This window comes from Lithobates pipiens, unplaced genomic scaffold (genome assembly GCF_037356315.1).
Source record: "Lithobates pipiens isolate NorthernLeopardFrog02 unplaced genomic scaffold, aLitPip1_a1.2 Scaffold_19, whole genome shotgun sequence".
NCBI lineage: Eukaryota > Metazoa > Chordata > Amphibia > Anura > Ranidae > Lithobates > Lithobates pipiens.
The window spans coordinates 450,882,329-450,898,263 of record NW_027507764.1 but is presented as its reverse complement, the minus strand read 5'-3'; positions in this window follow the sequence as shown (position 1 = coordinate 450,898,263).

The following is a 15,935-nucleotide window of genomic DNA, read 5'->3' as shown; positions in this document are numbered from 1 at the left end:
CACTTCTATCTCTACAGGTTAAAATGCAACAATACAAATTCAATACAAATGGGCGTACCTGTACATCCCTTTAATTTTGTCACCTATCGGGCACGTGCACGCCCACTGAACCCCACTGAAATGTGCCTACATGTCCCGGGAACTTGATATTTGCTTGCGGCCTGTGATTGCGGTGTGGAACAAGGCATTTCCCCGTTCTGCCTTGTGACATGACAGAGATTCACTGCTCCCTGTGATCCGGAGCAGTGATCGCTGCCATGTCAGTGGAAGCCCACCCCCCCAACAGTAATTACACCTCCCTAGGACACATTTAATCCCTTAATCGCCCCCTAGTGTTTAACCCCCTTCGTTGCCAGTGTCATTTACACAGTAATCAGTGCATTTTTATAGCACTTATCACTGTATAAATGACAATGGTCTCAAAATAGTGTCAAAAATATCCTATGTGTCCACCATAATGTCAGAGTCATGATAAAAATCACAGATCGCCGCTGTTACTAATAAAGAAATAATAATAAAAATGCCATAAAACTATCCCCTATTTTTAGACCCTATAACTTTTGTGTAAACCAATCAATATACGCTTATTGTTTTCTTTTTTTACTAAAAATATGTAGAAGAATACATATCGGCCTAAACTGAGGAAAAAAATAGGTTTTTTTATATATTTTTGGGGGGTATTTATTATAGCAAAAAGTGAAAAATATTGCTTTTTTCTCAAAATTGTTTTTGTTTATAGTGCAAAAAATAAAAAAAACACAGAGGTGATCAAATACCACCAAAAGAAAGCTCTATTTGTGGGGAAAAAAAAGGACATCAATTTTGTTTGGGTACAATGTAGCACGGCCGTGCAATTGTCAGCTAAAGCGATGCAGTGCCGAATCACAGAAAATGCTCTGGTTAGGAGGGAAGAAAAATCTTCCGGGGCTGAAGTTGTTATAAAAAGGCTTACCTGTAGGTAAAAAGAATATATCTCCTAAACCTGTACGGTTTAGGAGATATTTCCCTTGCAACGAGCCAATGAGTTCAGCAGCACATGTGCTTCGGGAATTCTCGTCTGAAAGTCCGGCAGACGCCGGACCACGCCAGAAAGAAGTCTCTTGCGCGGTAGCAACAACATTGCCGCTCTGGCCACTCACCGTGCCGGAGCCGCGATACCCGGAAGACATGCTGAGGGAAAATGTCAGCTCCCTCGGCATGGACCGGGTGAGATACCAAGGTATACAATGCATACTAGCTCATTATGCCTTTTACCTTACAGATGTAGAAAAAAAAAAGTCAGCGGGTTTACTACCGCTTTAAGTATTACCTTGGGGAGATGCAGACTAGAATACTGCAATCACTGAGCAACAAATTATATCACCTGTGATACTTTTCGGTTATCTTGCAAACCTGGTCTGTTAGTGGGTCCTGAGGACAGGAGTTGATAACCACTGTTGTACACTTTCCTGAGAAGATGCTGGAGGACCAATTCACCATCAAGGATTTTAGGAATTGGGAAACACCGCTTATCTCGTTGCGGGGGTTACTCTAATACCATAGTAGCTTACCTAGAGCTAAACTCCAGGCAAACAGCTAACAGTGGGTTGATTACTAAAACTGGAAGGTGCAAAATCTGGTGCAGCTATTCATTGTAGCCAATCAGCTTCTAATTTCAGCTTTTTCAATTAAGCTTTGAAAAAAAAAATCCTGGAAGCTGATTGGTTTCTATGCATAGCTGCTCCAGATGTTGCACACTCCAGTTTTAGTAAATTAACCCCGGTGTTTTTATACACATTTTTTGGCGGCTGTTTTGGCTACCAAAGGAGTTGTATATCTATCTGTTCCTTTATTCTTGAAATTTACAGAGAAAGACAGCAGACCTAGTTTGGTGACCTGGCTTTTCTATACTGCAATTAAGTAATACAGCTAAGTCACCTCACTGCCAGTTTGTGAATAGATAGTAAAAGAGAGGTAGCACACAAATAAACCAACTCAGCTTGCACCTCCTAAAAAGTTCACTTTCAACAGATGAGCACTACAGCAGACCTGATGGGCCTCTAATACTGATCATGCATCCCAATTCTTGGCCCTGCCTTTCAAGAGAATGGCAGAGAGTTATTCCAAGTCAAATTTAGGTACTTGTTTTTACACTCACACTAAATTATCTTTTAATATATGTATAACTACACTAATTGGTGTTTTTTTAGCTGCCTGTTTAGCTTTAAAACAACCCTTGCTGCCACCTGCAGTCTGCAGAAAGGGTTAGAGAATCTCTCTGGTGCTCTAGGCATATAACAGTAGCCAGAAGCTGCAATGGAAGTTAGGTTTATGTAATTCTTATCTCTGTATATCACTTCCTACCAGGGGTCAAGTCCTGGGGAAAAAAGTGTGGGAACTCCCACCCATGATCCACTCCCCCACCAAAAAAAAATAAAAAATGATATGCTCATATGCACGGACGCTTTAAAAGTGGTATTTTTCATCCAATTTTCTTATTGTGTGTATGAAGCTTAACTGTTAGTACATTAAAAAAAAACAATCCTCAAACATGAATACAGTAATTCTCTGAATAATCAGCATTCATTCAATTGTGCTTCCATGGAAATGTGAACATCATGTTCTGATCTTTATTGGGGAATTTTATTTTGTATATAGAGTGTTTATGTGGTGAGTTTACACTTTTCATTGAACAGAGTTTGGATAACAATGGAAAGGTCATAAATTAACTGCACATTATCTGGACAGAATGCTTGGGGAGATAGTGATGTGTTCCTGCTTAGGAGATGTATGTTAGCTTGGGGGGCTGCAAACTCTGCAGGGCTCCAACACACACTCACTGCTATTCCAACCCTTCACATATTTCCACATAAACTTCCCTCCTGGCATTAAACTTTGCCAGGTATTGTGCTCAGCTTACCACCCCAAACTGATGTTCCTCCCTCAGCTCACCTCTCTCCCTGCATGTCCTGTGAGCAGAATGGATGATCTACCCGTCAGCTAGACCTAGACCTGATCTACCCGTCAGCTAGCTGTGATTGACAGGTAGATTGAAGCGGAAGCTGTCATGGGGCCCCTACTGGCAATGCCTGAATGATCAGGTGTGTGGCACTTACTATTGTGAGCTGTGTTGACAGCTGCTGGTGTAGTACCGGCCACACAGCTTGCATACTTCAAAGTCTTGCAGGACACGGCTGCTAACGGGAACTGAGTTCCTGTTGTGGAAAAAGTACAGGAACTTCGTTCCCATGCGTTCCCGCAGGGCTTGAGCCCTGCTTCCTACACTGGAGAGAACAGATGCTGAAAGGAACATGGAAGAGATACTACAAAACAAATTAATTTGTAGATTAATTCTACTATTAATTCTAAAATATATTTTTACATATAATATGTTTCATTACCTATCCAAATTACAATTTAATATTTTATCACTCATGATAGCAGTTTAGGGTTTAGTTTGGAGGTATATTATGAAAAGGATAACGTGTAGGTAAATACAGCTAATGCCGTGTACACACCATCAGAATTTCGGCCATCAAAAAAACGATGAGCTCTTTTCAACGGAAAATGCGACCGTGTGTAGGCTCCATCAGAATTTAGCTGGTCATATTCCCACCAGCAAAAATTTGAGAGCATGTTCTTGATTTACCCGAAAAACTTTCTAGCGGAAATTCAGATTGTGTGTATGCAATTCCGAAGCGCAAAAACTCACGCATACTCAGATTCAACTACGAGATGGAAGCTATTGGCTACTGAGTATTGAACTTCCTTTTTCTAGTCCCATTGTACGTGTTGTACGTCACCGCGTTCATGGCGGTTGGAATTTGGTGTGACCGTTTGTAGGCAAGACCAGGGCCGGTGCTATCACTAGGCGAACTAGGCAGTCGCCTAGGGCGCACTGGAGCCTAGGGCGCCGCCAGGGAATCTGGCTCTCTATCTCTCTGTGTGACAGCAGTGATGCTGCCGCTAATGCTTTCAGAGCGCAATGCATGGTGTAGTCCTGTGGAGAAGGAAGCGCTGTGATGGAACTTGTCAGAAAATCATTCTCTAGCCCCCTGTCTAGGGAATGGTGTTGCTGTCATTCCTTTCATTTGAGTAGCTGGTGAACTGGACACAGAGCAGGAAGTGCAACAGCTGCTGGGTCAGTGGATGGTTCCATGTGCGCTCCTTCCCTGCCCCCACGCTCTGCACATCTATGTGTGCAGAGCTCGGATAATGGTCGCCACGGCTGAGCAGCTCTCCCTGATCTCCTCTCCAGGATGGACATCTATGGCTGTGGACTATGGTGGAGGACCTGGAACAGCAGGAGCCTGGCGATCATCATTCTTCTGGAGTCCCAAGGTACTACATGAGTCATGACAGTAATGCCCGATACTGACAGTATCCGTGACGTCACTCCCTGACCGAGGGAAACCTATAAATTGCTACTAGCAGCCGCCCCACACACAGCCCTAACAATACATATGATGCTGCCACCTACTGTCCCCCTGCCATCATATTTATCCTCCTCATCATCTGCCTGTTTCCCTGCTAACCTACCTCCTGTCACATACTTCTTATCATCCCCCTGTACCCCACTGTCAGCTTCCTACCACCCACCCCTGTCATCTTCATCCCCCTGTACCCCACTGTCAGCTTCCTACCACCCCGCCCCGTCATCTTCATCCTCCTGTACCCAACTGCCAGCTTCCTATCACCCCACCCCTGTCATCTTCATCCCCCCACACCCAAATGCCAGCTTCCTACCACCCCACCCCCTGTCATCTTCATCCCCATGTTCCCCACTGCCAACTTCTTATCATCCCACCCCTGTCATCTTCATCCCCCTGTACCCCACTGCCAGTTTCTTATCACCCCACCCCTGTCATCTTCATCCTCCTGTACCCCACTGCCAGCTTCTTATCACCCCACCCCCTGTCATCTTCATCCCCCTGTACCAAACTGTCAGCTTCTTATCACCCCACCCCTGTCATCTTCAACCCCCCCTTTAACCCACTGCCAGCTTCTTATCACCCCACCCCCTGTCATCTTCATCCTCCTGTACCCCACTGCCAGCTTCTTATCTCCCCACCCCCTGTCATCTTCATCCCCCCTGTATCCAACTGCCAGCTTCTTATCACCCCACCCCCTGTCATCTTCATCCCCCACACCCAAATGCCAGCTTCCTACCACCCCACCCCCTGTCATCTTCATCCCCATGTTCCCCACTGCCAACTTCTTATCATCCCACCCCGATCATCTTTACCCCCCTATACCCCACTGCCAGCTTCTTATCACCCCACCCCCTGTCATCTTCATCCCCCTGTACCCCACTGCCAGCTTCCTACCACCCCATCCCCGTCATCTTTATCCCCTTGTACCCCGCTGCCAGCTTCTTATCGCCCCACCCCTGTCATCTTCATCCCCCTGTACCCCACTGCCAGCTTCTTATCACCCCACCCCCTGTCATCTTCATCCCCCCTGTACCCAACTGCCAGCGTCCTATCACCCCACCCTCTGTCATCTTCATCCCCCCGCACCCAAATGCCAGCTTCCTACAACCCCACCCCCTGTCATCTTCATCCCCATGTTCCCCGCTGCCAACTTCTTATAATCCCACCCTCGATCATCTTCACCCCCCTATACCCCACTGCCAGCTTCTTATCACCCCACCCCCTGTCATCTTCATCCCCCTGTACCCCACTGCCAGCTTCCTACCACCCGTCATCTGACATCTTCACCCCCCTGTTCCCCACTGCCAGCTTCCTACCACCCCACACCCTGTCATTTTGATCCTCCTGTACCCCACTGTCAGCTTCTTACCACCCCACCCCTGTCATCTTCATCCCGCTGTACCCCACTGACAGCTTCCTACCACCCCACCCCTGTCATCTTCATCGCCCTGTACCCCACTGCCAGCTTCCTACCACCCCACACCCTGTCATTTTCATCCTCCTGTACCCCACTGCCAGCTTTCTACCACCCGTCCCACTGTCATCTTCATCCCCTGTACCCCACTGTCAGCTTTACCACCCCACCCCCTGTTATCTTCATTCCCCTGTACCCCACTGCCAGCTTCCTACCACCCCACCTCTGTCATCTTCATTGCCCTGTACCCCACTGCCAGCTTATTACTCCACCCCCTGTCATCTTTATCCCCCTATACCCCACTGTCAGCTTCCTACAACCCCACCCCCTGTCATCTTCATTCCCCCCCGTACCCCACTTCCAGCTTGCTACCAACCTGCCCCTCCCATCCTCATTCACCTGTACCCCACTGCCAGCTTCCTACCACCCCACCCCCTGTCATCTTCACCCCCCTGTACCCCACTGCCAGCTTCCTACCACCCCACCCCCTGTCATCTTCCTCCCCATGTACCCCACTGCCAGCTTCCTACCACCCAGCCCCTGTCATTTTCATCCCCCCTGTACCCAACTGCCAGATTCCTACCACCCCACCCCCTGTCATCTTCATCCCCCCTGTGCCCAACTGCCAGCTTTCTACCACTCCACTCCCTGTCATCTTCATCCCCATGTGCCCCACTGCCAACTTATTATCACCCCACCCCCTGTCATCTTCATCCCCCTGTACCCCACTTCCAGCTTCCTATCACCCCACCCCCTGTCATATTCATCCCCATCTAACCCATTGCCAGCTTCCTACCACCCCATCCCCTTACTGGTGCACTTCACATATAATGGACACAGGGGCAATTTTTTTCTTCCAGTGACAACACGGACACAAGGACATTTGTCCTCCCAGTATAACCACCAATGCAGGGACAATTTTATTTTAGTGGCGCCAAGGATGCAGGTGCATTTCTACCCCACTCATCCATAGTGTGCAGTGGCCTGTGTTTAAAAAAAAGTTAGTTTTTTTTTTTTTTGGGGGGGGGGGGGGGCGCATGTAGCTGGTCTTGCCTAGGGTGCAAAATAGTCTAGCACCGGCATTGGGCAAGACAGCTTGAGCGGATTGTGTGTACGCGGCATAAGAGTATGCCTTATACCAATGATTACATTTTTACAAAATGCTAAAACAAACTGTATTTTGTCTCGACTAAGGTGTCCATTTATCAAGCAGCAGAAAATATCCGCTGCTGAGTTCTCCGGCATTCTCAGAGGAGATCGCTCTCCCCTGAGTACCTGTTTATGAAGCAGTGTAATTAACTTCTCCTTTTGAGGAGTGAAGCGATCTACAACCACTTTGAACTGTGCGGAATGCCTCCTGTTACTGTAATCTTGCGAGACATAGAGAGATTACAGTACCAGAAAATCCGTGAAAAACTTTGATGTCCATTTATTAAGCAGCAGTGAATTACAACTGCTGAGTACACGAGCATTCTCAGAGGAGACCACCCACTTCATAGTAATAAAATACTAAAGGTAAAGTCCCCCTACACAAAATATATATACAGTATCTCACAAAACTGAGTACACCCCTCACATTTTTGCAAATATTTTATTATATCTGTTCATGTGACAACACTGAAGAAATTACACTTTGCTACAATGTAATTTGCTGTCCCCTCAAAATAACTCAACACACAGCCGTTAATGTTTAAACCGCTAGCAACACAAGTGAGTAGTACGCCCCTAAGTGAAAATGTCCATATTGGGCCCAATTAGCTATTTTCCCCCCACATGACTCCCTGGTGTCATGTGACTTGTTAGTGTTACAAGGTCTCAGGTGTGAATGGGGAGCAGGTGTGTTAAATTTGGTGTTATCGCTCTCACTCTCTCATAATGGTCACTGGAAGTTCAACATGGCACCTCATGGCAAAGAACTCGCTGATGATCTGAAAAAAAGAATTGTTGCTCTACATAAAGATGGGCTAGGCTATAAGAAGATTGCCAAGAACCTGAAACTGAGCTGCAGCACGGTGCCCAAGACTGTACAGCAGTTTAACAGGACAGGTTCCACTCAGAACAGGCCTCGCCATGATCGACCAAAGAAGTTGAGTGCACGTGCTCAGCATCATATCCAGAGGTTGTCTTTGGGAAATACACGTATGAGTGCTGCCAGCATTGCTGCAGAGGTTGAAAGGGTGGGGGGTCAGCCTGTAAGTGCTCAGACCATACGCCGCACACTGCATCAATTTGGTCTGCATGGCTGTCATCCCAAAAGGAAGCCTCTTCTAAAGATGATGCACAAGAAAACCCCCAAACAGCTTGCTGAAGACAAGCAGACTAAGAACATGGATTACTGGAACCAGGTCCTGTGGTCTGATGAGACCAAGATAAACTTATTTGGTTCAGATGTCGTCAAATGTGTGTGGCGGCAAACAGGTGAGGAGTACAAAGACAAGTGTATTTCCCTACAGTCAAGCATGGTGGTGGGAGTGTCATGGTCTGGTTCATTGAGGGAACTATGAATGCCAACACGTATTGTGATATACTGAGACAGAGCATGATCCCTCCCTTCAGAGACTGGGCCACAGGGCAGTATTCCAACATGATAACGACCCCAAACACACCTCCAAGACAACCACTGCCTTGCTAAAGAAGCTGAGGGTAAAGGTGATAGACTGGACAAGCATGTCTCCAGACCTAAACCCTATTGAGCATCTGTGGGGCATCCTCAAACGTAAGGTGGAGGAGCACAAGGTCGTTAACTTCCCCCATCTCCATGATGTCATCATCGAGGAGTGGAAGAGGACTTCAGTGGCAACCTGTGAAACTGTGGTGAACTCAATGCCCAAGAGGGTTAAGGCAGTGCTGGAAAATAATGGTGGCCACACAAAATATTAACACTTATGGGCCCAATTTGGACATTTTCACTTAGGTGTGTACTCATGTTCGTTGCCAGCAGTTTAGACATTAATGGCTGTGTGTTGAGTTATTTTGAGGGGACAGCAAATTGACACTGTTATACAAGCTGTACACTCACTACTTTCCATTGTAGAAATGTAAATTTCTTCAGTGTTGTCAGATGAAAAGATATAATAAAATATTTTCAAAAATGTGAGGGGGTACTCACTTTTTTTAGATACTGTATATATACTGTATATATACCCCTTCAACCTCTGCAGCAATGCTGTCAGAATCCATAAGTCTATTTCACAAAGACAACCTCTGGATATGATGCTGAGCACGTGCACGCAACTTATTTGGTCAACCATGGCAAGGCCTGTTCTGAGTGGAACCTGTCCTGTTCAGTTTCAGGGTCTTTGCAATCTTCTTATAGCCTAGGCCATCTTTATGTAGAGCAACAATTCTTTTTTTTTTCAGATCCTCAGAGAGTTCTTTGCCATGTTGAACTTCCAGTGATCAGTATGAGAGAGTGAGAGCGATAACACCACATTTAACACACCTGCTCCCCATTCACACCTCAGACCTTGTAACACTAACGAGTCACATGACACCGGGGAGGGAAAATGGCTAATTGGGGCCAATTTGGACATTTTCACTTAGGGGTTTACTTACTTTTGTGCCAGTGGTTTATACATTAATGGCTGTGTTGAGTTATTTTAAAGGAGACAGCAAATTGACACTGTTATACAAGCTGTACACTCACTACTTTACATTGTAGCAAGGTGTCATTTCTTCAGTGTTGTCACATGAAAAGATATAATAAAATATTTATGTTTTAAAATGTGAGGGGTGTACTCACTTTTGTGGGATACTATATATATATATATATATATATATATATATATATATATATATATATATATATATATACACATTTCTACTGTATTGAGGGGTCTGATTAAGGAAGTTCTCTGGGTATTCTGTATTCTCTCCCTGATTCTCTACCTCTGGGCTGGAGAATTTGGGAGGGAGAATTCCGACAGAGATCGCCAGTTAGGTGCCGAGATCACACCTTCATTATCTGGCCATTTCTGTCAATGACAGATTCTCTGTGTGCTGAGATGATCGGTGGAGAATATGTTCTCCATTGGTCATCTCAGTTTCATAAACCGCTAATGAATGAAATAAGGAAATAATGAAAGTATAAAACAGTCATAAAAAATAAAAAAAAACATCAAAATGGGTAGTGCACAACTATTTAACCCTTTATAAAGAGCCCCTTTTTGTTTTCCTGAGACTTCACTCAATAGAAAATATAGATAAAGTGCAATGTATTTTTTTTTCATGCAGAACATTTACATTTCAAACTACTACCCAGTAATTCTTTTTTTAGCTTTTTTTTTTCTTGTGGTGCAGCTCTTTCTTTGAAGCATGAATTTGCTTTTCTTGAAATTGAATTTTCTTGAATTCAATGTTCATTTCATAGAGTGCCCCTAGTGATGATAATTTTTCAGACTTGAGCAAAAAGGTATCTTTTGTTAAACTACGAGTCTTTTGATAATACAAACCTAATACAACAATCAGCATGGTGAGGGCTGGAGTCTAACAAGCTGATGTTAGCTTTTAGTCATATAAAACATGATTTTCCACTTATGGTGTAGGTAATGCAACTTTCAATCAGGCCATTCATCAATGCACTCTGTAGAAAATACAGAGAGCTAACTCTAGTCAGGCTATACCATACTAAATTTTTAATAAACATCCATCCTCTTGGCACTTGACTGGTTCATATTTACACCTGCCTGCAAGGAAAGTTTTATATATATATATATATATATATATATATATATATATATAATACGACCATGCCTAGAGTTAATACTTCAATATTTACTTGAAAGTATTTTTAATGACTTCCCCACCTTAAGTCTCCATTCACACTTATGCGACTTTGGATACTAAAGTCAGTCACATGACAGATTGCACCCCATTTTTTGCAATTTCAACCTTTCAAATATGTGTGACTTAAAGTCACAGTGACTTTTTTTTAAAAAGTCGCATCCAAGTCATACCCATCCAAAGTTGAACTCCAAAATCCCATGTCTTCAGAGTCGTACAAGTGTGAATGGAGACTTACTTGCTTCCTCTCACATAATTTGACAACGGATGAAGTTGAGGTTAACTGTTACTATGGGTTTAAGGTGAATCCTGTGGATTCGAGAGTAGTGGTTCCAGTTAATTAGCGTGCAGGTTTTTTTTTAAACTGTAATGCATTACATGACCATTTCTACACAGCGGGTAAAAAAAGCACAGAACACGTCACCATTTTTCTAGGTAAATATATTTCTATAGGTGCTATTTACATTACATTTTCACCACATGTCGGTATCAACCCATGGAATCCATACATACAAAGAAACCAAAACAAATAGGTTCAGAAATTAAGTTATGTGTAATAAAATGGAATGACGCAGGGAAATAGTATTGAACATATGAAGAAGGGGAGGTGCAATAAGGCATGGAAATCCAAGATACCAGCTGAAATATATCAGTACTTAGAAAGCAATCCTGCCTCTTGTCAGTGCAAATTAATATCAGCTGGTTCAGTTTCAACTGATGGCCTATAAAATGTTGTCTCATTATTAAGGTTTCACACAAGAAACATCTCATAATGGGTGAAAGCAAAGAGCTTCATGACCTTTGCAACCTTATTGTTGCAAAACATACTGATGGCATTGGTTACAAAAGGATTTCTAAACTTCTGAATGTTCCAGTGAGCTCTGTTGGGGCCATAATCTGGAAGTGGAAAGAACATAATTTCACCATAAATGACCAGGTGCTCCTCGCAATATTTCTGATAAAAGAGTGAAAAGAATTATCAGAAGAGCCAAGGACCACTTGTGGAGAGCTTCAGAAAGAGCTAAAATTAGCAGGTACAATTGTTTCAAAGAAAACAATAAGTAATGCACTCAACCTCCATGGCCTGTATGCACGCTCACCACAGAAGACTCCATTGCTGAAGAAAACACATGTTTGTCATGTTAGTCAAGTTTAAAAATGACAGTAGACCATTTGGGACAAGTCCTTTATTAAAAAATAAAAAGTGTCCCACGATATCCATTCATCTTCAATCACAGTGTCCGACGATCCGCCTCCATGAGAGGCTCCCGCTGACTGAAGCCTCTTTGCGATGACAGCTGTTATATAGCTGATGGTGGGGCCACCCAGTACCATAAACAGGTGACTCCGTCCCCTTCTGACGTTATGTGATGCACTGACGTCACCTGCACCACCTCAGTAATGTCACCTGCACCACCTCAGCGCTCTGGACACATGCCTGTAAGAAACAGACAACAAGGCTCAGCCCTGCCCCCCTCCTCACTGGCTGTGATTGACAGCAGTGGGAGCTAATGGCTCCTCCTGCTGCATCTCAGTCCCACTCTCAACATCCATTCATTCATTTCAGATTCCACCCTGTTGCACCTGATTGGTGGGTCAAGAGGATGATAGGTGGGGCTTATTGCGGAACCATCACTTCCAGTGTCCCTACCACTCGGAGAGCACGGCTTGAAGGGACGGACGGGTAAGCTAAGGTACTTAGCTAAGCAGCACCGACCGTCCTTCTCTGGGGTCTACAGCCAGGAGCATGTGTAGTGGTAATGTGTCCAGGCAATCGCTGCAATCTGCCCTTGCTAGCTTGGGATGAACTTTGTAGATGATTCAATGGGAGCTGACATCTCATGATCAGCTCCAAGTAAAGCCAATCACTGACATTTCACCTGACTCATCAATACACACAAGTATGATGGAGCCACACACATCTTCATCATATCTGTCAGTGTATGGGGAGTATGTGCGATCTGGATGTCCTGACAGCTCTATAGACCTGATCTGTATCTCCTTCCTCTACACTGATCATGTATGACTTGGATCTGGCTGCTGAGATTGCTGTCAGTGCAAGAACATGGCTCAGCAGTTGCCCAGTGCATCCATGGATATTGGCTGCTGGGGAAGGAGACCCACTCCCCACTCGCTTGAGCTGTATACCCTGATCTGTGATGTTGAGCTGTATACCCTGAGCTGTGATGCTGAGCTGTATACCCTGAGCTTTATACCATGAGCTGTATACCCTGAGCTGTGATGCTGAGCTGTATACCCTGATCTGTGATGCTAAGCTGTATGCCCTGAGCTGCATACCCTGAGCTGTATACCCTGAGCTGTATACCCTGAGCTGTGATGCTGAGCTGTATACCTTGAGCTGTGAGGCTGAGCTCTATACCCTGAGATGTATACCCTGAGCTGTATACAGTGAGCTGTGATGCTGAGCTGTATACCCTGAGCTGTACACCCTGAGCTGCGAGGCTGAGCTGTATACCCTGAGCTGTGATGCTGAGCTATATACCCTAAGCTGTATACCCTGAGCTGCATACCCTGAGCTGTATACCCTTATCTGTGAGGCTGAGCTGTATACCCTGATCTGTGATGCTGAGCTGTATACCCTGATCTGTGATGCTGAGCTGTATACACTGAGCTGTATACCCTGATCTGTGAGGCTGAGCTATATATCCTGATCTGTGAGGCTGAGCTGTATACTCTGTCCTGTGATGCTGGGGCTGTATACTCCTGACACTATGGGTGGAAGCAAGTGGAATACAGGCGCCCCCAATCCTAAAACTTCACCAGCCGCCATTGGCTTTGAACACCATAATAGGGAAGCAGAACTGTGTGGATTGTGGGAGCTTGCAGAAGGAAAATGAGAGATAACGTCTTTCGAATTTGACTAGCAAAACTCAATATCTTACAGTGAGACATGGCTTAAGGCCCCACGATCCTGTTGAATAAAGGAATGGAACAAATGCTAATACTGCTAATTTTGTAACCCATCATCTGTAACTAATGGTTGCCATAAATGCTTTGATTTTTTTAATCCCTTGTGGGATGATTTGATCAAAACAATTAAATCAGAAAACAATCAAATAGCCATGACTTCCCTTCTGATCAATTTTGACTCAATTTTGATTGGCTTCAATCAAACTGAGCCGACCAGCAGGGCACATAATTATTGACTGTTTTGCATCAAGCAGCAGCTATGAGACACTTTGTTCATGAATATCATAAGAAAACTATCAGATTATGAGATTACATGGTGAATACAGAGATGCAGTCAATAATTTAGGATCATAAGTTACAATCATATATTAACCCCTTCCCACCGACCGTACGCAAATTTGCATTCATGGTTTGCTGAATTGGGCCTTGATTGGGTCTTTATGTAAAATCTCGGAAGTGATGTCACAACGTCACTTTCGGTTTACTCGGCTGCCAATGGCGCAGATTTTTATACAATCACAGTATTTTTGCAATTTTGCTGATCTGAATATGTTTAAGTGCAAAGAGGGATTTGGGGTCTTTAGACCCCCGATCCCTCCACAAAGGGTACCTGCCCCCACCTATTACTGTCACAAGGGATGTTTACATTCCTTGTGACAGCAATAAAAGTGATCAGAATTATTTTTTTGAGGGTCAATGTAAAAAAAAAATGTAATAAAATAAATAATTTTAAAAAATGTTAACCCCCCCCCCCCCCCAGCGTGCTCGCGCAGCAAAGAAAATGCATACGTAAGTAAACAATGTTCAAATCACATATGTGAGCTATCACCGCAATCGATAAAGTGAGCACAATAATTCTAGAAAAAGATTTTCTCTGTAACTCTAACCTGGTAACCGTTAAATTTGAAAAATTGCCTATGGAGATTTTTAGGTACCGTTTTTAGTTTGTTGTCATTCCACGAGTGTGCTCTATTTCAAAGCATGACATGTTAGGTATCTATCTACTTGGCGTAACATCATCTTTCAAATTATATAAATATATATTTTTTTCATTCATGAAAGTGTATTTTTTCCCAAAAAATTGCATGTGAAAGACCACTGTGCAAATACTGTGTGATATAAAATATTGCAATGATTGCCATTTTATTCTCTAGGGTCTCTGCTAAAAAAAAAATATATATATATATATATATATATATATATATATATAGATAGATAGATAGATAGATAGATAGATAGATAGATAGATAGATAGATAGATAGATATTAAAAAACAAAAGTACAGCGCAGATAAAACTCAACAAAATAATACTAGTAAAGTAATATATATAAAATAATTTATAAATAAACGAAATATAGGATAGGTAAGATGAGCTTCAAAAGTCCACAAGTGCAGAGTGTCTTTATTCAGCATAAAAAGGTGATGATGTGATCCCTTCCACCAATGAACAAGATGGACTCTCACCTTAGACAATGGACCCCTGATAAATCAGACAGGTCAAAAAAGCATATCCCCACCAGGGGTTAATCACAGACATCAGCATTCAGACAGGGGTGCTCCGGGAGTTAATCTTTCTCATATCCTATATATCAGCATAAATCCACATGAAAGCATAAGAGGACAAAATCTAGTGCTCTCCGTTTCAAAAATTTATAAGAAAAATACAATAAAATAATACACTCACATGGTGTGGCACTGATCTCCAGTGCCAAGTTGTAAGCGAAATAAAGACAGATTCAATGGATATCCATGCACGGATCAGCGCCGCTGATGAAGTCCCGCCTACTTTTGGGGACGCAACGCTTACGGACAACGTGACATTAGCCGTGACGTCACCTGCTTGTCCATATCGCTGATCCGTGCATGGATATCCATTGAATCTGTCTTTATTTCGCTTACAACTTGGCACTGGAGATCAGTGCCACACCATGTGAGTGAATTAACTTGTAAGCAACAAATGTCAGAAATAGGCTTAGGCATGAAAGGTTTAACTATTGATTCATTGATTCACTTCCCCAAGTATGGCATATCAATCAATTGGATTATCTACTAATGAGCAATTATTCCTATCAGAAAATAGCAATCAGACAAGAAATCAATGATTTATCTTATGGCCTCTACAAAATACAGTAAGCAAATGTTAAAGAGGACCTTTAGGTGACTGGAAACTGCTTATTGCAGAAAAGCTGACCAGTTGCAATGCAAAGCATCTCCAGATTCTGCCTGCTCCAGACATGACCAATTCACCCCTCCATTTTGCAGTTAAAGCTTATTACCTGCTTGCTAGCAGGTCTTTAAAAAATCATACACCGAGCTGTCCATGTGCCTAGAACTAACTCCCATGAGGGAGCAGCAACTTTTTGCGGATGACCTCTCCCAATACACATGTAGATGC